Genomic DNA, 26,567 nt, shown 5'->3' on the forward strand with positions numbered 1-26,567 from the left:
TCATCATCCGTGCCATGTCCCTTAACTGAGAGTATTCCCCAAGGTTCCATTCTAGGCCCCATTACATACTCTATATATAATCTGTCATAATCTGTCTGATGCTACCTCCTCATCTCTCATGAGTTCTATTATCATCTTTATAGAGCTGACTCACATATCAATAAATCTAGCCCCAGCTTTTCCTTGGAGTTACAGTTCTGCTTCACCCACTATTTAGAGAACAATTCAAACTGGATGTCCTAAAGATACCATACTTAAAATAGAACTTAATGTCTTAACCCTCCCTCCCCTCCCAACTTCTGTGTTTCTGTCAAAGGTAATCACCATGTGACATTTTGAGATAACTTGCAGCTGAAATCTTCCATATTGGGTGTGTTTCCATTAGAGCCAGAATTCTTTAAGAACAGGGACTGACTTTTTTTTATTTGCACAGAATTTTCCCCATAAGTGCTTAATAAATTCTTCCTTCACTCATTCATTGATAAATTTCTGATCTCTCAGTTTTAAACCTTGACATCATTCTCATTTCTCCAGTCTTCCCAAATACCACATCTTTGTAAAATCTTGCCATTTTGACTTCTACAAGATCTCTGGACATGATTTTTTTCTCTACCCATATAGTCGCCATTTATTTTGATCTATCATCACCTTAACAACCCCTATTTGTTCTCTGTGTCTGAAGTCTCTCCATGAGCACATCTGTCCTTCACACAGCTGCCAAAATGATTTTCCTCAATGAGGATCCAATCATGTCACTCTCCAAGTCAACCTACTCCAAGGATTTCCTGTTTTCTCTAGGATCAAATATAAACCTCTCTGTTTAGCTTTTAAAGCCCCAAGAGCCGATCTTTCCCAAACTGTTGCTGATTAATTCCCCTTCTAGCACCCTGTGATGAAGTCAATCTGGCCTCTCCATTCTTCACATGCAACACTACATCATCCCTGTGCCTTTGAGCTGGCTGTCCCATCCTGGAATACCCATTAGATTGCAAACTCCTTGTAAAGGAGGGGTTGCTTTATTCTTTGTGTTTTTATTCCTAAAACCCAACAATGTTGGGAAAAAAAATGAATGCATCTAATTTTCCCTTTTATTTGGAATGCCTAAATTGTTTTTCCTATATGATTCACACAAGTCTTTGTAGATGCCTGTTGTTCCTATTGCATTTTATTCATTGTTTGAATTCATCTCTAATTTTCATTTCATAGCTACAAAATCTTTAATTGTTCCTGAAACAGGGACTTTCCCAACAATTCATGCACAGTTTTACTCTGCAGTATTTTAAAGATCTTAATTCCAATTCTTTGAAAAAACAACCAGGAAAATAAACTGTCCTAAAATATGTTATATTTATTCCTCAAACATTTTTTCATTTTCCTTTATAGTCACTGCTAAACACCAGGAGTTTACAAAGAGAAACAGCTGAACAAAAATATCCATGTATATTTTTAATCTTTCTGCTTAACTAGAGATATCTGGGCAGTACTGTTTACAACCCACTGAAATAAAAAAAAAATCCAAAACAACCCTGTCCTAAGTAAAAAAGAGAACTTGTTTCAGTGACTCACTGCCTTTTAATGTCGCCTGATTTTTAGGCTTCCTGTGTGAATTAACTATTGCAATGTAAAGAATACAGACTAAAACCTTTTCTATTTCCTGCTTCATTTCCTTTTAAAGAAAAATATTAGTTTTTATATTAGTCAGACATTCTATAAATAAAGAAAACTAGGGAACTGGAATCTTGTGGTAACTAAACAAGACCTTCTAGAGCTACATTTGCCAGAACAATGTATGACTAGTAAAAAAGGCACTTTCCTGTCTATGGAATGCCTAACATTCAGCTAAAAAAAGGAAAATGGGAAAAATTTGACTAATGTTTAAAAATTTTCACTTAGTGGCAGTTTTTATTTTTTAAAAAAATCTTTTTTAAATAAATCATTTGTTTCTTCCTTCTCACCCTATGCTGTATAGATCTAGTCCAAGTGTCTTTTAAAATCAGTTTACCACAGCATGTGACAACCATGCACTAATGCATGGGGAGTAGAAGGAGGATGGAGAGCATTCTCCAGTTTGAATGACTTCTGAGAAAATGTCAAAAGAATAACAGAGGTAAGAACTAACAGCATCACACAGAAAGGTCCAAAGGCCTTTAGGAAAATGCTAAGTTGAACATAGCAAGGTGATCATCTTTCTCTTATAAATATGGAAAATATGATGTTTACCCGCTACTGAGAAGCAAAGAAAACACAACCATGCTCCTGTTCTGCATTCCTCAGTGACCTAAAGGTTTTCTAATCTTTCGTACAAAAGATTTCAAGTACGATTATTTGGGATCATCAGTCATTTTAAAGATGTTTTGTTTCTTTCTTTGACTCTATTTGACAACATTTATCAGAATTTAGGTCTCATATTTTTTTTAAGAACAAAGGCAGATGAGGCATTTTATTTTCCACCTAACAGTAATTTGAAAACCACATCAATTATTTTTTTCACGTGCAGCTGTTTCTGATCTACACACTATTGCTACAGGCATTTTTCTCTCTTTACCACACATTTCAGAGGAAAAGGAATGAGGGGGAACCAGCTAATCTACAAATGTTTCATATATTGTAGATTAAAAAATGAGATGGGGGGCTTATTAGAAATAGAAATTGCATATTAATAATCTAATAATTGCATAGCTAATTCACTTCTGCTTGCTTTATCCAGATAGCAAAATAGGATAAGTACTAGGTCTTTCTCTGCTACTCATTTATTCAAACAATATTCATTGAGTACCAATCATCACAGCTTTCACTGTATATATTACTGGGCTTGACTCGATGAGGGTAATTTCTTTAGCATATTAATGGACCAAAAAGCTTGTCAGCATAGTATATTCTCCCCTGAGGCACGTCACAGCCTGCCCATACCTTCTCCTTTTCTGTTTGTTGTCTGTGTCTTTCCATAAATCCTCCAAAAAGCTCTCTCCAAGATGTTTAAGGTCTTTTACTTCTTTTAACATTCCCTGGCTACTTGGGTATGACTTGAGCTTTTCATCAATCTATTTTCTTTTTTTGGTCATACGTGTTCTTGAGTCTATCTGCTATACCATTTCCCATATAAAAATTCTTATTGGTAAAGTATCCCTTATTCATCTTTTCTTCATACTCTGGGTCACCGATAATTTCAATTTTTCTGAAATCACATGTTTTTCGATTCATAGCTATATATTACAAATGGAAATTGAAGTGAAATAGAATGGACCGTTATAACAGAGGGTAGCCAGTAAAGCTATTATTTTCCAAAAGCAATGAAGAGCGATAGGAAGGAAGAAAACAAATATTTACTAAGGGTTTACTATGTGTCAGCCACTGTACTTCTTTCTATTAAATTTGTTGCTCAAATCATACATAAAGGACTAACTCAACAGGCTAACATTCAGCTAACTTTGTCTTGTTCTAGTCAAGATACATGTTTCATTCATTTTCTTCTTCTGGTGTGGAAGCTCTCTTCCTGAAGGTGGGTGGCTCTCTTTTGAGCGATTATGACTCACTCTTTCGAGTGATTATGACTCACTTAGGAGATCCCATGCCATTTCAGTGCCTGATGCAATTATCACAATGTCACTCAGGAATAGAAAGAGTGGGAAAATCTTATTACTGAGGTATCTGCACCCAAGGAGTTTGAAATTCAATACAATTCACCAAAAACGTATCAAGCACTTGCTAATAATAATAATATTTGTCCTTCATTTTTGAAGAAGATCATGACATCAGGGAGGTGGGTGCCATGAATTTGAGAAAGGGAGGGCTGTGCTACGTCACCAGCCTCACTTTTTCCTCCAGAACAATTTGGATCCAGTGGCCAGATAGGAATCAGAATGACTAGAGAGGACCCTGGTTGCAGGGCAATCAGGGTTAAGTGACTTGCCCAAGGTCACATAGGCAAGTGTCTGAATTCCTGTCCTGAATCCAAGGCCAGTGCTCTATCCTGCACCACCTACCAGCCCATAGCACTTGCTATGACAAAAATGAAAATCCTTGCCTCTTTCAACATGTATTCAGAGAAGAACATAGAAGGCAATTTAAAGAGAAAGAATGCAAGGGGCCTGATACTGTGGAAGAGGTAGCACTAAAGCTAAGCCTTAAAGGGGATTGAAAATGCAAGAACTGAGGTCATCAAGCATTCTAGACAGGATGGCGTGTCCAAATGCATGGATGGAAGTGAGAAATGAGATGCTGTGGTTTCGGAAGTACCTAAATTGGGCTGCAAAGGAAGGCCAGGATATCATCAACATATGGAGATGGGCTCGGAATCTGTTTCAGACATGGGAGATGGTAGGACAAGATTGGAGATCTGCCTGCCACCATTGTGCTCACTTTCTTCTCACTTCCCTATACATATTCTATGCACATTAAGCTAAGAAACACGGTATCTGAAAAGAAGAATAATGTGAAATAAGGTTAGAGAAAAAGGTCTCGAATACAGGACCGAAGAGTTTGTGTTTTATACTAACCATAATAGCCAGTCCACAGTGGTCCTGAATTAGCACATGGAAAATAATGAAAAAATGAGTGATTTTCTTTTGTTTGTATTTCTATCTCTAGAACTTAGCTCAGTTAAGATCACATGGTTATTTGCTGTTCATTCTTTGTTTTCAAAAAACACCAGTGATATTGGATGTAAGTGAGGCAGTGAGTGATGAGATGTCAAATGAGACAGATAGTAAGCAACACAGGAATGCAAATAACAGGGAAGTAATTATTAACTGTAGCAATCTGTGAAGACTTCATGGAACTTAAACTTAGCTTTAAAGGATTAGCAAGATTGAAATAGGCAGGAGAGCATGCCATTTTGCTCACTTCTAAGTGCAAGGTACTGTATTAAAATGCCAGAAGAAATAGAAATAGAAATAAAGCAGTCCCTGATTTTATAAACCTTATAATTAGATCAAGAAAAGATGCACACAAATGTGATATAAATTAGATTTTCTAAGTACCTAAATATGATATAAAGGAAAGTGCTCTGAGATTTCCTAAGAGGGTGCACTGCCTTCTGCCTTTGGAGATTAATGAAGATTTTATGATGGAATTAGCCATTGAAGTCTAGGACCTTATTTCAACAAAAGAAGATGGATGGTAGGGTACTGTTCAGGTTTAGGAAAAGAGCACTAGAATCAGAAGACCTAGGTTCAAGTCCCAGCATTTTGTGAACTTTACAACTTTTACAAGAAATGAAATAATTTAGGGTCCTAGGATTTGTGCTAGAAGGGACTTTAGATGTCAGGTAATCCAAGCCCCTCATTTCACAGAAGAGAAACTGAAGCCCAGGGAACAGGAGAGAAGGACATTAGGTATCAAAGGAAGGAAAGCAGCCAGTTCTTGGTAAGAATTCACTGACAAGTCAACAACCCCTCAGTGAGTTAGGGGGTGTCTATCCAAGCACGTGAAGATGCCCCTGCTGGAATAGGAGAGGAGGGAATGAGAACAGTGAGTTCTAGAAAGGTACCTGAAGCAGGTGCTGGAGAGCCGCTTAGAGCCTGGTCAGACTAGGAAGACACCAAGGTCGCCCACAGCATCCCAGGCCAATGTCCCGACTTCTGTCTCACCATGGGATTTCGATGATTCTAGAAAGAGAGAGGGAGGCCGACAACTTTGCACAGCTCTGCCTCACTTACATCCAATGTCACTGGTGTTTTTTGAAAACAAAGAATGAACAGCAAATAACCATGTGATCTTAACTGAGCTAAGTTCTAGAGATAGAAATACAAACAAAAGAAAATCAGTACCTGCCCTGGAAGAGCTTACATTCTAATAGGAAAGTCAGGAATGCAGCTGTCAGGGGGGAAAAGGCAGGCCTGCCTGGGGCTCTGCACACAATCGAGGTTCTGGAGGAGCTCCCCAAAGGGAGAAGGAGAAGCATTGTGGAGGATCAGTCCAGGGTTAGCAAGTCTCAGTGCAGGAGGCCTAGTGTGAGGAGGCCCCAGCACTCAGGAAAGCCCCAGGAGGAGCAGGAGGAGCTTGTGTGGTTTTGAAGTCCGGACAAAGTCAGGTAGAGGAGACAGACATAGCTAGGAACTAGGACTGGAAGCCAGATGTTTTGATTTCAAATCTCAAAGGTTAACCTTGGTAAGTGCATTTTGTTCTTAAGCAATGATAATGATGTATGGAAGTGATGTACTATGGGGGTCTGGTTGCTACTTCTAAAAGTAGAAAACATTTTCCGTGTTGTCATTTTTGTGCCAGAGCTCTCTGTTGTCAGGCTAGAAATCTCAAGATGCTTTCTATCTGAGAAGAGCTTTCAAAAACCTTGAAATATGCGTATAACTGTCAAAGAAAACTTGGCTCAACAAGAAAGTCCTACACCTACTTTCCCAAAGAACAATCATAGCAGTAAAATCAGCTTTCAGTAATACCCATGCCTAATGTTATACACCAGGCAGCAATTTACTGAACCTTTCCTCAAGCTAAGAAATTCTTAATCTAAAAAAATGTGAGTAATGTAAAAAAAGGCTAACTTTACTTGTAACAAAACTAGCATGTCAAGAATGACCGTGTGAACCCTCTCTAATTTGACATGTAGCATGAATATGACACAATATATTAACCCAGCAACACAAATAGCCCAAACTACCAAATGTTATTAAAATAGTTTGACTAGAGTATTAAGTCTGATCATACCACATTGAGTAATAATAGTAAAAATAATGTGACAATAATAAAGTAAAATTTAGAGAGTGGTTTCAAGGCATTGTGCTTGGCATTTTACAGTTATGATCTCATTTGATTTGATCCTTACAGGAAGGTATGCTTTTTATCCTCATTTTACAGATGAAGAAACTGAGGCAGACAGTGGTGAAGTGACTAGCCCAGGGTCCCAAGCTACTAAGCGCCTAAGGTCAAATTTGAATTCCTCTCCCAGATTTCAAGCCTACTACTCTATCCCTTTATCCACTGTTACCATCTACCTAATCATACCATGAATTATTGTGGCTATTTGTACTAAAGAAAATGTTTTTCTCTTTAGCTTTTTGTTTTAGTTAAAAAGATAGGTGTTTTCCATGGGGTCAAATACAGAATTCAGTCTATGTGTGGTCCACAATGCTGTCTAGGAAGCTCAAATTAGACTGTGATATAATTGGGAAATATTTCATTTATATTTCATTGATGTTGTATTTGCATTATATTGAACTTAATATTATATTAAATACAATAAAACATAGATAACAATCCTTGTTAAAACTAAATCAATCTGTGACTTGTAGGTATCTCCCTGTATGGATTAGCAGCTCCCATTTCTATGTTAGTTGGTCTAGATCTAAATGATTAAGTACATGGAATAATAAAATCTTGTGTGTGTGTGTGTAAACTATTTTGAAGTCTTCTGTTTCTCTGTAGAGTTGAATCTTCCACACTCTGAGTTAGGTTACATATTTTAAGGCTCAGGAAAATGAATTTCCCTGGCTATATAGCTCAACTTTCCAGAGGGCTAGGCTAGTTTACTGTTCTCAGGTTCCTGAAGCTGAACTTCATTGTACATTTTGATTGACCCTTTTCCTGTGCTCCATGTACCCCACCTCCCCCTTATTATCTTGAGATACTAACATTCCCCAAAGACATAATGGAGCCTAGGAGTCAGGGTTATGCAATTATTTATGTGACAGAAGAGAAGTACAATTATTTTTTAAAGTGAAGAATACAAGGAGTCCCTAAGTCTAAACAGGTTCATAATGAGCATTTAAAATTGCTTCTCATTGAATAAATGAGTATTTTCTATCAAATTAGATATCATATTAAAACATGTTGCAAAATCCTTAAAAGTGTTACATACATGCTAGATATTATCTTATAATCAAGCGTAATTTTATATTGAAATTCAAGTATCTTGAACCTTTACTAACATGTCACTGAATGACAACCTTGTTATACCCACAGATCTTTTTCAGACATCCTTCTCCTTAAACTCTCTCTACCACAAGAGCCTTCCTTCTTGATAACCTCTCCTCCCTTGCCTCTTATCCATGGCACTGTGTTCTCTTGACTTTAAGCTTACCTCTCTAATTATCCTTTCTCTGTCTTCTTGAGTGGCTTCTCATCCTTTTTATGAGTGTCCCTGAGATACTGGACCCTTTCCTCCTTGATAGTCTCATACAATCTCATTCATTCTCAGAAGACTTCCCAGCCTCTTTCTTCCCACAGTGGCCCCAGGTTTCCAACTTCTCACTTATTATCTCAATGGGCATGTTCTGAATTCATTCATATCCCTTTATTCATTACACATTTATTCAATACAGGCTGTAAGCCACTTCATATATTAAGAGTTTGGAATACTAAGACAGAAATGAATTAGTCCTGCTTTGGGAGAGTTTACATTTTATTGGGGGAAGCAGAGGGTAGATGGACAGCTAGGCATGCTGTAGATAGAGTGCTTGGCTTACAACAATATTATGAGTTCAAATCACAGACACTAGCTGTGTGACATTGGGCAAGTCACTTCACCCTGTTGGTCTCAGTTTCCTTACCTGTAAAATGAGCTGGAGGAGGAAATGGCAGCCCATTCTAGTATCTCTGCTATGATCCCAGATGGGATCATGGAAACTCAGACGCAACTACTGAAATGATGGAAGAACAAAAAGAAAGTAGAAGTAACTCTAAAATCTAGGCAGAGTACAAAGTAATTTTTGAGAGGGCAGAGAAGAGCACTTGAGGAGATCAGGAAAGACCTTCTGCAGGAGGTGGCACTTGAACTGAGCTCTGAGCGAAGCCAGGGATCCCCAAAGCAGCGTGGAAGGAGGAAGGCTATGCAGGTACAGGGCAGGGGGCAGGGAGAGAGCACAGTGCTAAGAGAGGTAAGCTTGAATGGAACAAGTGTATGAAGGAAGAAATGTGCAAAAAAAACTCTGCAAAAGCAGGCTGGAACCACTTTGTAAGGAGCTTAAAAAGCCAAACAAGAGATTGCATTTTATCCTATAGCCAAGGTGGAGGCCCAAGAGGTGGTACCTTCATCTTAGCATGTTCAGAACTGATGTCATCAGCCTGCCCTTTACTAACTCCTCTGCTATCAGTTATCAGACTAGTTAACCATGCTTAAAACCTTAAACCATCTTGAATTTTTCCTCTCCCTTACATATATATTAGCTGGTAAGTCTCACCTGTTCTATATCATCTCTAGCATTATCCGCTCGGATTTCCCTTTATATTAGTCTCCTTTGGGTCCTCTTTTTTTTGTTGGGTCTAGACTATTATACCTCCCTCCTCACAAAAGGAGTTGTTAATTTGAATTCCAGGCATTCAAGGCCCTCCACAATGGAGCTGCAACTGGTCTCTCTAGGCTTATCTCCAATCATTCATCTTCATTATGACATCCAGGCTCCTATGCTCAGAGTTAAAAATATTCTTCTGGGAAGAGGTCCAAAGGTTTCACTAGACTAAATGCTAAAGTGATCTATGATACCCAAAAGGTTACAAATCTCTGCTCTAGTGTTATTTCCCTAGTGTCTTTATAAGGTTTAACTGATCAATTATCTATACTATCATTAGTATATAGGGTGATATCCTGGGGTATTATGGAAAAGGTAACCCCTCTGGGTCTCAGTTTCCTCTTCTGTGGAGAAAGGAATTGGATTGGCTGGGTCCTTAAAGTACTCTCCAGTTCCCAATCGATGACTCTATGAACTTCTAAGATTGAAAGTTGACCAGCAATAGATCTGGTATGGGGAGACATGATGCAGAGAGACCAATTAGAAGACTCCTGCTATAGTCCAGGCGTGTATGAGGGCTGTGTGAATGGACAGAGGGGGACACAAAAAAGAAATGCTGTGAATGTGGAAGTAAGCCATGGCAACTGTTTGGATACTGGGGTGAGTGAGAGTGAGGAATGTAGAATGGCACTAAAATTGAGCCCCTGTGTGACAGGGAGGATGGTGGTACCTTCAACAGTAATAAAGAAATTCAGAAGAGGAAAGGATGGGGCTGGGAAGTGGAGTGAGGAAAATGAATTGTTGGAGATATGTTGAATTTGGACTATCCAGTTCCAATTCCAGATGTTCAAGAGACAGTTACTGATGATGATCACTGAAGTTTAGGATGGGGAGACAGAGAGACAGACACATGTGGATTAGATATCTAGACATAGGAATCATCTGCCTGAGGAATATGATAGAACCTATGGAAGCTAATGAGATAGTGAGATAAAGATATAGATAAGAGAGATAGTATATATATATATATATGCATGTGTGTGTGTGTGTGTGTGTGTGTGTGTGTGTGTGATAAGAGAGCCCAGACCTTTCACAGTTAATATATATGACATGGAAGAAGATTTAGCTATGGAGATGGAGAAGGAACTGTCAGACAGGGAAAAGAAAAATGAAGAAAAAGTAACCAGGCAAAGAGGGTGATTGATAGTATCAAATGTCAAAAAGGATGAGAACTGAGAAAAAGCCATTAGATTTGGTGATTAGGAGTTCAATAGTAATTTTAGAGAGAAGAGAATAGTTTCAGATTCATGGTAGGGTAAGAAGCCAGAATACAGAGAGTTTAGAAACAAATGAGAAAAAAGGAAAAGGAGATAGAAAGAATTTATGCCTTTAAAAAAATTTAGTCATAGAGGGAAAAGAAATACAGCACAATATCTGGCAGATATAGTTAGATCAAGGGAGGTTTTTGGTTGTTTTTTGAAAGGATGGAGAATACATGGACATGTTTGTGGGTAACTGAGAAATAAGAGATAGAAGAGTAGTTTAAGAGTGAAAATGACAGAGGGAACAATCTGCTGGAAAAGATGGGATAGGGTGGAATAAAAGGAAACCTTGACAGAAAGAATGAAGTCAGGAAGAGATGGTTTAGAAAGAAAGATAATGAGTTCAATTTTTAACACAATGAGTTTAAGATTTTTCTAGGACATCCACCTCATTTGGGATTTTCTTGGCAAAGATAATGAAATGGTTTTCCATTTCCTTCTCCAGCTAATTTTATAGAGGAGACAACTAAGGCAAACAGAGTTAAAGTGGCTTGTCCAAGATCACCCAGTTAGTAAAGTGTCTGAGGTCAGATTTGAACTCAGGAGGATGACTCTTTCTGACTCCAAGATTAGCATTTTATCCACTGTGCCACCTAGGTGCAACTCTGATGAGGTCATTGAGAATATAAAATATTACATAGATGGTCTGCTTGTCAAATTTGCAAATGACACAAAGCTAGAAGTGAATACATTGAAAAGAAAGTCAGAATTTCCAAAGATCAAGATAATCTAGAATGTTAGACTAAATCTATTAAGGTAAAATTTATGAATAAAGTCTTATATTTAGATTTTTAAAAAAATCTATTTCCCTGATTCAAACTGCATTGTTGATGACTGAAAAGATCTGCATGTTTTAGTGGACAGCATGCTCATTATAAGCCAGGAGTGTGTGATGGTATCCAAAAGAGTCTGTGGACTTTCTGAATTCTGTCTCCCACTATACTCTGGGACTAAGGTTTCACTAATTGGAAGAAGGTCCTCAGTATCATAACATAAAAGCAGTTAGACAGACAGGCAAAAGCATTTATTATATACTTACCATAGTCCAGGCACATGAAATGGCTGGGTATACAAATACAAGCTAAAAAAAAAAGACCCTCCCTGCCCCAAGAAACATTTTCTAAAAGGAGAAGACAAAACACAAAAAGGCGTTGAAAAGCAAAGGGGGTGGTGGGTGGAGAGCTATCCCAAAGAAGAAGGTGGTCTATGGAACATTTTTTCCCTCACCAGAGGTCTTCAGGCAAAGACAAAATGACCATTTGCTGACTTGGTGAGAATGCTGGAGAGGGTTTTCCTTTTCAAGTACAGATTGAACTGTTTGGCCTAGACAGTTCAAACATCCATTTAGAAAACTTTATGAACCACTTTGTGTTTCCATTGTTAATTAAAGTCCACTACTTAAGACATTTTTTTCCTTTGCAAGAATTTGCAATATATTACCTCTGTTGTCCACAATTCAGAGACTTATTAAGATTTTTATTTTGTTATTAGCAAAATTTCTGCTGAATTTTGTCTTTTTTTGTTAGTCTAAGGAAAAAAAATTCGCAGAGGAGATTTTTTTCTACCTTGTAATTCTGCTGTAGAATGTGATTGGAGTAGATATAAATGGAATTTACAGAACCATGGAATTGTATGTCCAATGTAGAGTTCCAAATTATAGTATCAGGAAAATAAACTCTCGATGATTCATGAGAAAAGTGACATCTAGTGTTAGCATAAAGAAAATGAGATATAATTCATGTCTTAAAGTAACATTTCTCAACCTAATAAGCAATGTCCCAATGGCCAATATTCAATTTTTTGAAGGTAATGATGTGACTGGATAAGTTGTTTGCAGACTATATTGACTTATTTTCAAATGAGTAAACTCACACTAACCAAACTAATAATAATAGCCATTATGCAAAGAGTAGTAAATAAGTCAGAGTGAGAAAGAAATGCCATTTTCCCCAAAATAAAAAAAAAATATGATATTGGTGGAACAAGGCAGTATCATTTATTTTCCTTGCTGATCTCTAACCATGATAATGCAAAGAATTCCAAAGATCTTTAAAGTTAAAGCTGTAATCTCACTTTAAAATTGTTCCTTTATTTTTTGTTTGATGGTTGATCAGTTCTTTACCTTAAATGACACTTGTTAAATACCTATAATATGAAAAGCCCCACTTTTGCCAGATGATCTCAGAGATGGAATGCTAGAAGAAACTCAGTCTCTGTTCTCTGAGTTTATATTCTACTAGTTTTACAAATAATGAAATCTATATGTGACTATAAAAAAAGAAAATTTGCATAGAATAGGAAATGCTCTGTCAACTTTTAATGTCACTTGACTGAAAAAGAAAGGGAAATGATCCATTATGGAAAAGATTAATCAGTGTTTCTGTCAAGGTATGTTTCGTGTTCCAATGCCACAACACAGTGTAGAGGTGGATGAAACTAGGTCCTTAAAGTAGGTCTAGTTTGTCAGAAAAGCACAAACTCCAGCAAGTTCTACCACACTCCAAATACAGGTCTGGTGATGGACTTTAAGAAAAGACTAAAGATAAGTAGCAATACTGAGCATTAAGAACATGGCCACCCACTTGACAGTATTCCTCTTTTAAGAAACTGACTGGGGGCAGCTAGGTGGCACAGTGGATAAAGCACCGTCCCTGGAGTCAGGAGTACCTGGGTTCAAATCTGGTCTCAGACACTTAATAATTACCTAGCTGTGTGGCCTTGGGCAAGCCACTTAACCCTGTTTGCCTTGCAAAAAAAAAAAGAAAGAAACTGACTGAATCCCTGTCTCTATTCTCTTCTGATTACTTTTTTTTAAATCACAATAACTTATGAAAACCATCCAATAAGATCTGGAGGAGTTGTAGTCTCGGACTCTGAAAGGAGTTTCCATACATCTGAAATCACTGATCTTCTGCAGTAGTAACTCACCCCTGAAAGGAATTCTATATATCATATTCATGGGTTCCTCCTCACTCATTCATTCACTCTCCTGTACTGTTGAATATCTTATTAAATACTGAACACTGTGTAAAGCACTTGGGGAGAAGGGAAGCAGACACAAAAATAAGTAAACCCATCCTTCCTTTCAGAAGTTGGGAGGCAAAAAATGAACATTTGCAACAACAGGAAAACAATAAAAGAAACAAAAGAAAGTGAAAGTATAACATAAATTATTTATGTAATACAAACACTTAGTCATCAAGCATTGAAGTTTTCTTCCTGGTTAAAAATAAAAGCATTCTGTTAACCATTCAGTGTTGAAAATAAACCAACCAATGAGAACTGTGCAGAATACAATGCAGTTTTTCTTTGGAGATTCAAATGGAAGTCTAGAATGCTATAATGCTCATGTTTATCATTATAAACATCAATTATCATGATAAGGACAAAAATTAAACATTAAAATTAATAGAGTATAGTAGTCACTAAAGTGGCAAATATCAAAATGATTGGCAGCAGAGGACAAGGAATAGATGAATCAGTAGACCTACATTCAAATCTTTCATATGCCACATATTAGCTATGTGACCTGAAACAAATCAGGAATACCTCATTTTGCTGAGCTTGGCTTTATTGCTCTTCATTAGATATTGCATTTTTTACAAATTGAAGATTTGTGGCAACCCTGTATTGAGTCAAATAAGCACCAATTTTCCAATAGTATGTGATCACTCCATGTCACATATTGGTAATTGCAATATTTGAAACTTTTTCATCATTATTATTATGTCTATTATGGTGATCTGTGATCAGTGATCTTTGATATTATTATTGCAATTATTTTGAGGAGTTATGAACTACTCCCATATAAGATGGTGAACTTAACTGATAAATGTTGTGTATGTTCTGACTGTCCCAAGGATCAGTAATTCCCCCATCTCTCTTCCTCTCCTCTGATCTCCTTGTTCCCTAGGATAGAAAGAAGAGTAGAACCTACACAGTAAATTTCATTATTTTATAATTTTAAGAAATTACCATAGCTACCCTAACCTTCAGCAGCCACCACCCTAATCAGTAAAAGGATTATAACTTGCTAAAGGTTCAGATGATGGTTAGCATTTTTAGCAAGAATATTTTTTATTAAAGTAAGTATATTTTTTAGACATAATACTATTATACTCTCAGTAGACTAAAGTATAGTATAAACATAACTTTTTATATACACTGGGAAACCAAAAAATTCATATGTCTTGTTTTATTGCTTCATTGCAGTAGTCTGAAACTGAATCTACAACTCCAAAGTATGCATATACTTAAACTTCTATAGTCACTAAGCAAGAGTATAAGTTATAGAAATTGTAAATGTGTACTATCAGAGAGAATTTCACACCATGATCTCTTTATATTGATAAAATTGCAAGCTTAGGTCAAAACAACAGTAGTAGTGTAGAAAGCTAGATCATAGAACTTATGATGCAAATATGCTTTGGGACATAGGGTAAGAAAAGGATATTACCAGGCACCATGATAAATTAACGTAGACTAATTTTTTTGAAGCTGTCTCGTGCTATATTAATATAAAGTAATATTTCTGCTCTATAAGAAATGTCAAAATGGATATTATTATTCACCCTGCTAGACTGTCTTCTTCCTCAGTAAACAATGAGGATCTGCCTCCCTATTTTATGCCTCACTTGATATTGATAATCAGATCATGACTGAAAACAGTGACATCTCTGGCTATTACTTTTAAGAAATCATATATTTTTTAACTATTTGAGGGAAAGATCCTATTAGAAAATAGACTTTCTAGGTGAATGATTTTTTGTTATCAGCAAATACACAAGCTTTTGTTTTCTGTCTGCCTCTAAACCAACTATGTGAATGTCAAGATGTGATCTGGTTAGAAAATAATCTGCAGAAACATTCATATTACCTTCTCATGATTTCATCAAGGATTTCTTATATATACACTATAAAAATTTTCATAAAAATTTATGGAGGGGTAGCTAGGTGGCGCAGTAGGTGGAGCACATGTGAATATATATAAAATAAGTTTATAGACCCAATTTAGCAACCATTGGTATAGAAGAAATAGATGGTAGCAACATACAATTATAAAGGCATTTAAGGATTGATAATAAAGATAGCTGAAAGAGAAGAACATTGCAAATGAATGAAAATTCATATTACCAAACAAGGAAAAAGGTCAAAGAACACATTAACAACTACTAAACCATATACCTAATTTCTCATCTTCATAAAATGTTTTTCTTTTGAATTTTGCAAGACAATGGAGTTAAGTGACTTACCCAAGGTCACATAGCTAAGTATTAAATGTTTATGGTCGGATTTGGACTACAAATATAATAATTATTTTTCATTATAATTGGTTTTGTTTATCATTCTATATATTTTATTATATGCATTTAGAAACAGTATTCTAAGAAGGGGCCACAGACTTTACCACAATGCCAAAGGGATCCATGACACAAAAATGGGTTTTTAAGACCCATTGTACTAAATGCATTTGGTTATATCTGGTTATTCTTCCTCCCTCATGTTATCTTCTTAAGAGCCATTTTTCAGTTTTTCATTTAGCCAACTTGGAGCTGATGTGAAAGAATCCAAATGTATTGGCTTCACTGTTGCAGTTGATGAGAACAGATCACTTAAAAAGTGCTAACATTTCTGTTTTGTTTCAAATCTCTTTATAGTTCTACTTTTATCTAAAAATGATCTTGGAGGCAGCTAGGTAGCACAATGAATAGAGCACTGGCCTTGGAGTCAGGAGTACTAGAGTTCAAATCTGGCCTCAGATACTTAATAATTACCTAGCTGTGTGATCTTGGGCAAGTCACTTAACTCCACTGCCTTGCAAAAACCTAAAAAATTTATCTTGGAATGAATTATCCTAATTAGGTCTCAGAATTTTCCTGCATGCTTTTTCCTCTAATATTTTTTAAAATATCTAATGTGGAAGCAAAATCTATTATTGGCTAGTCATTTTCTATTAAATTATTATTTAGTTTCACTTCTGTTTAAGTTGGCATTATGAAAGATCATAGAGGAGCTCAGATCTAGAAGGAATACTTCCACAAAGATCTAAAAAGAACAGATTAGTGATCAATATATACAAAGACAAAGGCTGAACTCTAACCAGACCCAAGACTACACAAAAAGAAAACTGAATCCTACCAGGAAAGTCAGTGCAAGCTAATGTGAACAGATCCAAAACCATTCAATTTCTATATAAAGAGGTGATGCAAAACAACTTCTCAAAGAAGGCATTAACAGTGAGAGGGATCTGATGGAGACACAAGAGTGAACCAAGAAAGAACAAGAGCATAAAAAATGAAGGGTGAAATGCTATTCATATGGACAAGGTAGTTTGCTGAGTCAGAAGGCACAAATAACTCAAAAATGAAAACTGAGAAAAAGTCCATTAGATTTAGCAATCAAGAAATAATTGGGAATTTTGGCTAGATTACTGTTTGAATGGAACTGAATTGGAGCAAATATCAAATATCAAAAAATTGTATTAGATGATATAATGATAAAATGATAAAAATGATAAAAAAAATTCAATGAGAAAGTAGAGGGATTTCATCTATCCCAGAACTGCATGAAAAGTAAGCCAGAAGTCTATAGGCAAAAGCAAAGGAGGAACACAGGAAAGCTAGCTCTAAAACAAGTGAGGCAAGCTTCCCAGAATTCCAGAAGTTCAGAAATCTCCTCACAAGGAAATGCCAGGGTGGTCAAGAATCACACTATGTGGCCCTAGGAAGCCACTGAGAACAGTATCAATCAATTTGGACATGGAAGTGTCCAGAAGGGGTCTAAGGTGGATTAAACTGCCCTGATATATGCCAAATAATGAGTAGGGCCTCATTCAGAACAGATCATGCCAGGTTACCTTCTTTTCTTTTTCTGACTGTATCAGTAGATAAGAGGTTTTATTGTAAATACAGTTTACCAATATTTTAGCAAAGCTTTTGATAAATTATCTCATACTATTCTCGTGCAGAGATATAATTAAATGATAATTTAATCAGATGGATTCAGAGCTCTTAAGAAGGTAAGACTCAAAGAATAGTTATTAATGATTCACTGTCAAAATGGCAAGAGAATAGCATTTTTCATCACGGGTATTTTGGAATTGTCTTGGGTCATTGTCTTCATCAGACTAGCTACTACCTCTTCCACAGTTAATTATCCTTACAATATTGCTATGCTATGAAAATGTTCTCATGGTTCTTACTTCTTTCTGTATCAGTTCATTTAAGTTTCTCAGGTTTTTCTGAAGTGATCCCCCTTGGCATTTCTTTCCATCACAATCATATACCACAGTCATTCCCCAGCTGATGGACATCTCTCAGTTTCCAATTCTTTGCTCCCACAGCAAGAATTTCAATAAATACTCTTATACAAATAGGTCCTTTTCTCTTTTCTTTTATGTTTGAGATACAAAACTAATAGTACTATTACTGGATCAAAGGGAATGCATAGTTTGCTAGCTCATTGGGAACAGTTCCAAATTGTTCTCCAAGATGATTGAATTAGTTCATAACTCTATTGGTACCCCAGAGTTGTTTTAATTTGCATTTCTCTAATCAGTAGTGATTTAGAGTATTCATATGACAACTGATATCTTTGATTTCTTCTTCTGAAAACTTCCTGTTCATATCCTTTAATCATTTCTCATCTGAGAATGGCTCTTAATTTTATAAATTTGGTCCAATTTCCTACAAATTTGAAAAATGAGGCCTTTATCAGAGAAACTTGCTGTAAAACTTTCCCCATGAGTTTGCTGTTTTCCTTTTAATTTTGGTTGCATTAATTTTGTGAAAAATTTCATAAAATAAACATCTATTTTACTTCTCTTTACTCAATCTCATTTGATCATAAAATTCATTTATGCAAAGATTGGACAGGCACATTTTTCCATGTTCCCCTAATTTATTTATATAGACCCTTTATGTCTAAGTCATTTATCCGTTTTTGATCTTATCTTGGTATATACTTATCAAGCATTTAAACATTACTGAAGAGAACACAGTTATGATGGGTTGGACACGATGTTTGAAGGTCAAATGAATACCTGCAAAACAACTATTTTATGGAGAATTCAGTGGGGTCAGAAAAGGTGACATTCTGAAGGTTTCTTTTAAGAACTTTGGAATTTGGGGTGGAACCAAGATGGTCCACTGATAGAGAAAATGGGCTCCAGTCATCCAGGAACAGCCCAAAGGGAGCCTGAGTCCCTGGGGGAGTTTGGGTCTGTGGCAGCCTAGGTGGTTTCTAGACCTGGCAGCCAAGGAATTGCCAAAGATTACTTGAAAGATCAGCAGGAAAACTCTGCCTCACAAAAATTAACATAGAATTCAGACCACTGCAGGCCACAGGGCAGCCCTGGCTCCAGGAACCAGAAGCAAGCCTGCTGAACCACTCAGCAGCTGCTTCTAGAGTGCTCATTCCACAGATGGTAAAGGGGTTGGAGGAGACTGCAGAGGTCTCTCTGCTATCCCTGGGGCAGGACTCTGTGGCTTTGTCCACATTCAGATCCAGGTCAGGGAACCCATACTGCCACAGTGGAGCAGAGGCCCTCCTCACAGCTCTAGGGGAGTGCTTGTGGTTATCCACAGACCAGAGCACAGGACAGAAGTCAGAGCCTCTCAGAAGACATTGGAGGAATTGAGGTCCCTGGGAGGGGTGTCCCAAAAACCTTCAAAAGTTTGGGACAGTGCATCCTCCACCCTAGAAGCAGAGTCTCATCTTAATTAAGAGTTAAAATTCAGTCATAGGCTGGGGAAATGAGCAAACCACAGAAGAAAAAAGAATCGACCATAGATCATTACTTTGGTACCAAGGAAGATCAAAAAACACACTCAGAAGACAACAAAGTCAAAGTTTCTGTATTCAAAGTCTCCAAGAAAAATATGAATTGGTCTCAATTATGGAAGAGCTCATAAAAGATTTTGAAAATCAAATAAGGGGAATAAAGGGAAAATTGGGAAGAGAAATGAGAGTGATGTGAGGAAAATCATGAAAACCAAGTCAGCAACTTGGTGAAGGAATTACAGAAAAATACTGAAGAAAATAACATGTTAAAAACCAGTTTAGGTCAAATGGAAAAAGCAGCCCAAAAGGTCAATGAGGAGAATAAAGCCTTAAAAAGCAGAATTGATCAGATAGAAAAGGAGATAAAAAAGCTCTTTGAATTAAATAATTCCTTCAAATGTAGAATGGAGCTAAGGTAAGCTTATGACTTTTGTGATAAATCAAGAAACAATCAAACAAAATCAAAAGAAGAAGAAAATGTGAACTATCTCATTGGAAAAACAACTAACCTGTAAAACAGATCCAGAAGAGATTTAAAAATTATTGGCCTACCTGAAAATCATGACCAGGAAAAGCTTCTAGACTTCATTTTTCAAAAATTTCTCTAGGAAAACTGCTCTGATATCCTAGAAGCAGAGGGTAAAATAGAAATTAAGGGACTCCACCAATCACCTCCTGAAAGAAATCCCAAAATAAAAACTTCCAGGAATATTATGCCCAAATTTCAGAACTCCCAAGTCAAGAAGAAAATATTACAAGCAGCCAGGAAGAAACAATTCAAGTATCATAAAGCTACAGTCAGGATTACACAGGATTTAGCAACTTCTACATTAGGGGCTTTTAGGACTTGGAATATGATATTCCACAAGGAAAAGGAACTTGGATTACAATGGAGAATCTACTACCCAGCAAAATTGAACATCCTCTTTCAGGGAAAAAAGGACATTCAATGAAACAGGAGAGTTTCAAACTTTCCTCTTGAAACAACCAGAGCTGAACAGAAAATTTGTTCTCTAAATCCTGTACTCATGTGAAGCATAGAGAGGGTAGACAAGAAGGACTAATTATGAGGAATTTAATGATGTTGCACTGTGGGTATTCCTGCATGGGAAGATGATATTGATAATTCTTATGAATCTTCTTATTAGTGCAGTTAGAAGGAGTATATATAGACAGGGCACAGGAGGGAGCTGAATTAGAAGATATAAACATGGAGTTAACTGTCAAGAAAAGCAATATACTGGGGAAAAAGGGAAAGGAGAAGTAGAATGGGCTAAGATATTTCATATAAAAGAGCCAAGACAAAGCTTTTGCAATGAAGTGGAAGGGGAGGGAAGGCAAGGGGGGAGAAGAGTGAGCCTTCATTCTCATAGGAAGTGACTCAGATGGGAAAGTAGAATATGCACTCAATAGGGTAGAGAACTCTATCTTACTCTAGAAGTAAAAAGGAGAGGAAGGGGATAGAAGAAAGGGGACGGGGGGGAGGCAGGGGTGTAGGGGATAGAAGAGAGGAAAGATCATGGGAGAGGATAATCAGGTACAAGACACTTTTGAGGAGGGACAGAGTGAAAGGAGAGAGAGAATAGAATAAATGGGGTGGGGAGGAATAGGATTGAAGGAAATACAGCTAGCAATAGCAACTGTGGGGGAAAAAAATAATATACAAGCACCTTCTCAGATGGACTTATGATAACGAATGCAATCCATCCCAAAGTCAGAGCTGATGATATCTGAATTCAGACTAAAATATACTTTTTTCCTTTCACTTTATTTTTCTGGAGGTTTCTCTACCTTTGTGGTGGGGATGTGTTTACCTTTACAACAAGACTATTGTAGTAATGTGAAAAAAAAATTGTGATCATTTAATAAATAAATAAATGGATAAGTAAACTAAAAAAAAGAACTTTGGAATTGATTGTACAGCATTGGAGGCACTGGCATAGGACCACCCAGCATGGACTGCCTGCCTCAGAGAGGGTACAGTGCTCTGTGAACAAGGCAGAATGGAAGCAGTTCAAAGGAAATGTGAGATATATAAGTTTAGAGTACCCACCTCAGGTGTTACGTGGACTATTACTGCTCAACCTGTGGTAGAGCATCTGGACACACTGTAACTTATCTCTAACATAGTGATGCCATTTTGGTCTTCCTTGATAATGAAGGACAAGAGCCAGCCAACCAACCAACCAACCAACCGTCTTGATGTTGGTTAATGCCTAACTTCTGCCAAAATTCTTTCTAATTTCCGCAGCAATATTTGTCAAATAGTGAGTTCTTGTCCCAAAAGTTTGGATCTTTGGGTTTATCAAACACTAGATTAATTTGGTTATTGATCATTGAACTTAATTTATTCCACAGGTCCATCATTCTGTTTCTTGGTCAGAATCAGATTGTTTTTAAATGATTATGACTTTGTAATGTAGTTTTAAATACCAAACTGCTAGGGTTTTTTTTTCATTGATTCTCTTGAGATTCTTGACTTTTTGTTCTTCCAGATGAATTTTGTTATTATTTTTCTAACTCTTTAAAATAATTCTTTGATAGTTTGGTATAGCACAGAATAAGTAAATTAACAAATAGAATCAACATTTTTATTATATTGGCTCAACCTACTCATAAGTAAATAAGATTTCTTCAACTGTTTAGATCTATCTTTATGTGAAATGTGTTTTGTAATTGTGTTCATATAATTCCTGGGTTTTTCTTAATAAGTGGATTCCCAAGTATTTCATTTTATTTGCATTTAGTTTAAATGAAATTTCTCTTTCTCTTGCTACTGTTGGTAGTATACAGAAATCTGATCATGTGTAGGGGGGTTTATTTTATATCCTGCAACTTTGGTGGCATTGTTAAATGCTTCCACTAGTTTTTAGTTGTTTCTCTAAGGTTCTATAAATACCATCATAAATCATAAAAAGACGGGAAAAGTCTCATATGTTCAAAAATATTTATAGCAGCTCTTTTTATAGTGGCAAAGAATTGGAAATTGAGGGGATGCCTATCAATTGGGGAATGGCTGAAAAAGGGTAAATGAATGTTATGAAATTCCATTATTCTATAAGAAATAATGAGCAATTAGACTTTAGAGAAGCATGGAAAAATGTTTGGTAGAAACTACTATTGTGTATACTTGGGAAAAAAACCAAAAACATTGTGAGATGATCGTCTATGATGGATGCAGCTCCTCGAGCAGTTCAGAGATCAAGGACAACCCTGAGAAACCTGCTAAGGACAATGTCATCTACATCCAGAGGGGAAAAAAAAACTACAGAGTCTGAACTCACCATGTTCATTTTTATAAAACTTCTTTTATGTCTTTTCTTTCTTTCTCATAGTTTTTTTTTCTTTCCTCTTAGTTCTAATTCCTTTTTCACAACATGTCTAATATATAAATATGTTAAACAGGATGTATATGTCCTACTTTTACCAGACTGTTCCACCACCACTGCAGGATAATTCCATCAATTGGGGAATGGCTGAACAAATTATCGTATATGTATGTGATGGAACACTATTATTCTATAAGAAATTAGGAGGGATGGGAATTCAGAAAAGCCTGGAAAGTCTTGTATGAATTGATTCTGAGTGAGGTGAGCAGAATCAGAAGAACATTATACAACTTAACTACAACATGGGGTGAAGATCAACCTTAATGGACTTGCTCACCACATCAATGCAATGATCAGGGACAGTTTTAGGGGATTTATGATAGCAAATATCATCTATATCCAGAGAAGGAATTTTCTTCCTTATGAATATGCTTTTTTCTTGTAATATATTCAATTTTGATCTATGTATATCTTTGGAAACAAATGTAAACAAATCAGATTGCCTTCTGTTGGGAGGAGGGGAGGGAAGAGAAGGAGGGGGGAAAATTGTAAATTTCAAAACCTTGCAAAAAATGCATGGAAAGACTTGCAAGAACTGATTTGAATGAAGTGAGCTGAACCAAGAGAATATTTAACACATTAACGACAACATAGTGTTCATTGTTGGGGGAGTTGTGAACTGATTGGGGGAGGGAAGGGAGGGTGGTAGAAAAGTATGGAACTCATAAATCTTCAAATGAATGAATTTTAAAAACAATGATTCTATGAACTTGGAATAATAAGATAAAATTTCAATTTAATAAAAAATTATACCATCATATCACCTGCAAAGAGTGATGTTTTGTTTGCTCATTGTCTATTTTAATTTCTTTAATTTTTTTCTTGTCTTATTGCTAGAGCTAGCATTTCTAATATAATACTGAATAATAATGGTGATAATGGGCAGTCTTGCTTCAACCCTCATCTTCCTGGGAAGCTTCAAGTTTATCCCCCATTAAAAATGTTTGCTGATAGTTCTATAGATGTTATTTATTTTAAGAAAAGTTCTATTTTCTGCATCTATGGATATAGTCATATGATTTTTGTTGTTTTGTTTAATAAATGTGATAGATTATGCTAATAGTTTTCCTAATGTTGAACCAGATTAGCATTCCTAACATAAATCCCACCCCATCATTGTATATTATATTTGTGATATATTGCTGTAATCTTCTTGCTAGTGTTTTATTTAAAATTTTTTGTGATATTCATTAAGGAAATTGATCTATAGTTTTCTCTCTCTGTTTTTGCTCTTCCTGAGTTTAGGTATCAAGATGATATTTGTATCATAAAAGGAATTTGGTAGAATTCCTTTATATATTTGTTTTCAAATAGTTTATATAGTAATAATAGGATTAACTATTTGGTAGAACTCATTTGCAAATCTACCTGGTCCTGGTGATTTTCCCTTAGGAAGCTCATTTATGGCTTATTTAATTTCTTTTTTTAAGGATTATTTTCATATCCTACTTCCTCTTCTGCAATTTATATTTTTGTAAATATTCCATTTCTGTTGAAAATATCCATTTCCCTTATATTATCAGATTTTACTGGCATGCAACTTCTAATAATTGCTTTAATCTTCATTTGTAGTACATTCATCCTTTCTACTTTTGATACTACTAAATTGGACTTTTATATTTTTTAAAAATCAAATTAACCAATGGCTAATCTACTTAATTTTTTTCAAAGAACCAGTTCTTAATAATATATATATATATATATATATATATATATATATATATATATATATAGACTTTCAATTTATTAATCTCTCCTTTGAGTTTAAGGATTTAAATTTTTATCTTTAACTGGGATTTTTAATTTGGTCTTTTTCTGGTGCTTTTTTATTGTATGTCCAATTCAGTGATCTGTTTTTTCCTCTCTTTTACTGATGTACACATTTAAAAATATATAAAAAATTTCTTCTAATCCCACAAATTTTGGAATGTTGTTCAATCTTTCTCTTCTCATTAATGAAATTATTGATCATTTGTATGATTTGTTCTTTGATCTACTCATTTTTAAGATTATTTTAAATTCATTTTTAATCTATGCTTCCATGGTCCTTTATTAAATGCAATTTTATTCCATTATGGTTTGGAAAGTGTACATTAAATATTTCTGCTTTTCTGCATTTGGTTGTGAAATTTTATACCATAAGACATGGTCAATTTTTGTGAAAGTGCCATACTTTGCTGGGAAAAAAATATATTTCTTTTTATTCCCATTCGATTTTCTTCAGAGGTCTATCCATTTAACTTTTCTAATCTTTCTGTTTAAATTACATTAATGATGGAGATCTTATTAAGACAAAAATATGGAAAATTTAGAAGCACTAATGACGGCTCATATTTGTTTTTTATAGATCATTTACAAAACACTTCACACACATTGTCCCATTTTTTATCCTCACTATAAAGAAGTGAAGAAGGCAGTCCACATATTAGTTTCTTTTTATTTTACAGATGAGAAAATGATACTAAAAGGCATTAACTAATTTGAGCAAGATCACAAAACTAGTAAATGACAATCAGCACTTGAACACAGATCTTATGAGTCTAAGCTCCATTGTCCTTTTTACTACATCATCTGCTTATACTAGATGAGAGAATTGGTGAAGACTTGATACATATGAATCAACAAATAACTACATAAATGTCTTATAATTTTAAAAAAAAGACAAGAATGGTTCCAGGTTCTTTTATCTCTCTTCATTAGGAAAAACCATTTTGCATAGTAAGAAATGAGAGCAATTGTATCCTAGCAAGATATCTTGATGTCATGCAGGGGTTCAAGCTTCTATTGAAATAATACTGTCAAAGGACTGATTGAAATAGAGGAGAAGATTAACTGAATTAGTTTGGTAGTGAATGACAGCTCCTAAGGGCATTTTTTCTCCCATGAAATCTATGTACTCAGTTGAATAATTTCACTGGAATGGTATGACATGTGGTCAAACTACTGATGTGTAATCCATATGCTAATGTCAAACAAATCACTTTCTGGTAAAGAGAACAAGAAAAACATGTTGACTCAGAGGTAACAGTGTTTCTTAGAATTTCAGCAATATGCTTGAACTGCCTCACAGAGATACACTGAAGAAAACAAGGCTTTCTTTAAATGACATAAAACTAATAATACCTACAATTTTCACATTTTAGTATCTTAGGCCATCTCTGAACTATTACATCTAATGACCAGTATTGGGTCACTGACACACAGTGAGTAGCCTACTATGTAGGAAGTTAATGTCTATGGATAGGTAGACAAAGGGGGAAAAAACATTCCAGGTCTGAGGAAGAGCAAAATAAAAGGCAGATGAAGGAGAATGAGTTTTGTCTCTGAAGAGTATTCACTTAAATTTGACCTCATTTAGTACTGGGAAGGGATGAGGTCCCTTATACTGGAGTCAAGACAATGATAAGGACCTGGCTTTGTGCTTAGGAAATGCACACCCAAAGCTTTTATATTTGGTTTTTGCATGTCAATCAATGGTAGGTTTTCAACTTCATTACTGAATTTATACTTATGATTCAGCTCTGATACACATCAAGGAATCATGGAACTATAGAACAAAGCATGAGCCTTTAGTATAATTCAGTTCATTCTTGTGCAGAGAACATGGTAATATTCTCTATACAATTCCAGTTTTAATTCAATGTGCTGCTGAAGTGAGAACCAATGTAATTCAGTTTAACTCAACAACATTTAAGAGTCTACCATGTTCTAGAAACTGGGGTTACAATGCAAGAAGTAGCTTCATCTCTGCCCTCAAGGAGTTTATATTCTCCTGGGAATATGACATATACACAGATAAGTAAAATACAGGTTAAAGAAAAAATGAGAACAAAGGGGAAGTCACACAAAGAACTGAAGGAAAATCTGAGTAAGAAAAGACTTTCAGCTAGGAAATC

At 35.8% G+C, this 26,567-nt stretch overlaps 1 protein-coding gene and 1 non-coding gene across 2 annotated transcripts in view; both read right to left on the minus strand.

Annotated features, from left to right (window-relative positions):
• The window catches only part of NTN4 (netrin 4), a 188,178-nt gene extending 168,323 nt beyond the window's left edge, over positions 1 to 19,855 (minus strand). The window contains exon 1 of the mRNA XM_074226617.1: positions 19,835 to 19,855. The gene's annotated coding sequence lies outside the window, so the exon portion shown is untranslated. The remainder of the gene's footprint in view (positions 1 to 19,834) is intronic.
• Positions 19,856 to 26,223: 6,368 nt separating this feature from the next.
• Positions 26,224 to 26,332, minus strand: LOC141515729 (U6 spliceosomal RNA). Its single transcript, XR_012476478.1, has one exon. It is a non-coding gene; the product is annotated as a U6 spliceosomal RNA (small nuclear RNA).
• Positions 26,333 to 26,567: the final 235 nt, after the last annotated feature.

Source organism: Macrotis lagotis, chromosome 2 (genome assembly GCF_037893015.1).
Source record: "Macrotis lagotis isolate mMagLag1 chromosome 2, bilby.v1.9.chrom.fasta, whole genome shotgun sequence".
In the NCBI taxonomy this organism is placed as follows: Eukaryota; Metazoa; Chordata; class Mammalia; order Peramelemorphia; family Peramelidae; genus Macrotis; species Macrotis lagotis.